Here is a 2,848-nt window from a genome sequence, read left to right on the forward strand (position 1 = left end):
GCCAGTAGCCAATGAGGACAAACTACGGAGGGAGGAGATGGTTTTATTTGCTTTTCAACCTCACTGATTACGAAACAAGAGGCCTCAACGAGCCTGAAAGGTCAACATGTTCAGGCCAAGGAAAGGCTGAGGCCCGAGCCTGGCTCACAAAACTTCTGACTCCCATAAACTGTTATGCACTTTCCTCTGTGATGCTGTGAAGGCTAATGAATCCTTCAAGCAGAGATGATTCAATCCAAATAGTCACAGGATGTGTTCAAGTGCTAGAAAAAACAGCCCAACAATCAGTGATTACCAACCACAACACTGCAATATATGCCTGGCAATGTCTTATCAATCACTGAAGATGGGAAAAAAAGCATTTCAGAACGTGTGTGGACAAAGAAACTGCTGCAGAATTGCTTTCTCGTTCTCTCTGGTGTGTTCAGTGTGCTCCCAAACAGATGGACTTCTGTGAAGCCCTGATTGGACAGTTGGATTATAAAATGCTGCTACGTCTGCGGAGAGCAAATCCTGGAGCCTTTTTCTCTGGCTGTGGATTCTTCTTCAGGAAATAACCATGGGTGTATTATAAGAGCTGGACACCAGACTCAAAATGGCGCCCATTTAATTCAATAAGAATTGCACAGCTGGCGCATTAGGCAAAAAATGTTTTCTAGTTTGTTTCTGCCTTATGCAGCCCACTGAATATGTGCAGTAGTATTTCCCCAGCTGGCCCCGCCTGCGAGTTCCTGCTCGGCCCATAGACTTCACATTGTGATGACATCACAGATTTTTAAATCAATTTTCTCGGCTCAAAGAAGGTTTTTATAAAACCTCCATGAATGAAAAAGAATCATAATTAACCTTGTTTGCAGTTCTAAGTTTCCTGACATTTTTACAGATGTCTTTTTAACAATGGGCAAAATGTTTTTTGGGCTGCAGGAGGATATTTTACTGCATTACTGCGAGCAGCCACTGGGAAAAATGGCTGCAAGGCTGGGCAGTGGGGTCCTATCCAGCTCCTGTAATACATCCATGGAAATAACAAGGACAGAGAGAACTGTCGAACTTGTGTCCTGTATGAACTGGAGCGATTCAAGCACACGCAACCCCTAACAAACTCTGACCAGTCCTCTTCACAGCCTTCCTGTCCCCCTGAAAACAACTAACGCCTGTCAGTCCAGGGCTTTCAAATCCCAGAGCTGAGCACCACAGATACAGTCGCAGCTTTGACTCTAGACGTTTCAGAGTCATTAACCCAAAGTATCAAGTGCTCAATTACAATAGGTGAAACCTGTACAGACACACATGGGCCATCCGGCTACCTTAACAAGCCAGTAATGCTAGACTGAGACTCTTTCTTATAGCATTACAGAGTTATGAATACTATTTTAGAGAGGAGCTGCCCTTGTATGCAAAGGTGGTTTAACAGCTACAATCAGGACATGCTGACAAAAGCACAAAAACTAATTTGGTTTGGTTTGCTGGCAACTTAAAAACACACAGTTTGGATGAGCAGGGGTCACATTTGTGTCCTGATTGTGTGTGTTTTTCCTGCTGAGCCCGGCCTTTTCGTGTCTATCTATCTAAATGTTGGGGACGAACAGAAGCCTGTCACTGGTGTCATTCTCCTGACATGTAGGATTAGTAGACCCCTACTGGTGAACTTGTTTGTGCTGCTGTGAACCCAGAGGTGATGTAAATTGTGTCTGTTTATTCCTGTGAGGATGACTTTTGTATTAAAAAAAAGAGAAAAGAAAAGAAAAAAAGAGAAACTGACTCTCTGTTGTGTCTCAGAAGTCCCCCCTCCCAAAAAAATAAATAATTAAAGAAATGGGAGCTAGAGGCTGGAACTTTATTTTTTATTTAACATGATTATTATGATTATTTCTTTTTTTCATTTCTGTCATTTTTTTGTTTTGCTGACTCATTCGAGATAAACGGTACACGGCAGTGCTCCTCTTTTCTTTTCTATCCTTCGACTCATCCCTCTGTCTTTCCCCTCCCCTCCTCCCTCTCTGTCTGTCTGCTTTCTCTCATCCTCCCTCTCCACTCCTTTCTCTTCCACCCTCGTTACTCCCTCCTCCCCTCTATCCCCTCATTCTTTTCCTCTCCTCTCTTTCTTTGTGCAACCCAAATGTTTTGTATGTGGTTATCAAACAATGCCAGACTCAAAAGCTGTTTATAAATAACATTAAACAGAAAGTGTCCTCAAACGGCTGAGGTGGTCTGCGTTTGTATGCCTCCCTTTTGTTAGTGCATATGCACATCCATCTGTGTGTGTGTGTGTGTGTGGCTAATAGACAGACTTCCAAAATGAGCCCTGGGGCTGAATGATAAGGCAATGAAAGGAGAGAAAAATGGTTAAAAAGTGAAAAAGGTAATAAGTACGCACATTCATCTGCTGCTGGTAAGAGAAACACAACCACTTTTAAACAGGATACATTTTGGCCTCCTTCATGTCCTAGTTTCACTCACACTCAGCAGCCTCCTATAAAATATGCATCAAGAATGACTGTAAGCACATGGGTGCACACGCAAATACTCACAAATACACACACATACACACACCTGTCGAGCTGCATTAACTGCAAGGGGGTGCTAGTGAGGTGTCTTGTGTCAGTTCAAGGTGAGGTCAAATAGAGCAAGCATGTGCAACGTCTACTTTGATTGTTTGCACAGTGTTCAAATTTATGCATGTGTGTTTGCAAGTAGTGCTGAATTACTCTGTGTGTGTGTGTGTGTGTGTGTGTGTGTGTGTGTGTGTGTGTGTCTGTGCCTGTGTGTGTTTGTATTTGTGTGTGTCCACTGGTGTTTCCAAGTATGCCCACTGTCACGGCAGATCCAGCCTGACAGCCGGTGAGGG

The sequence above is a fragment of the Scomber japonicus genome, chromosome 13 (assembly GCF_027409825.1).
Source record: "Scomber japonicus isolate fScoJap1 chromosome 13, fScoJap1.pri, whole genome shotgun sequence".
In the NCBI taxonomy this organism is placed as follows: Eukaryota; Metazoa; Chordata; class Actinopteri; order Scombriformes; family Scombridae; genus Scomber; species Scomber japonicus.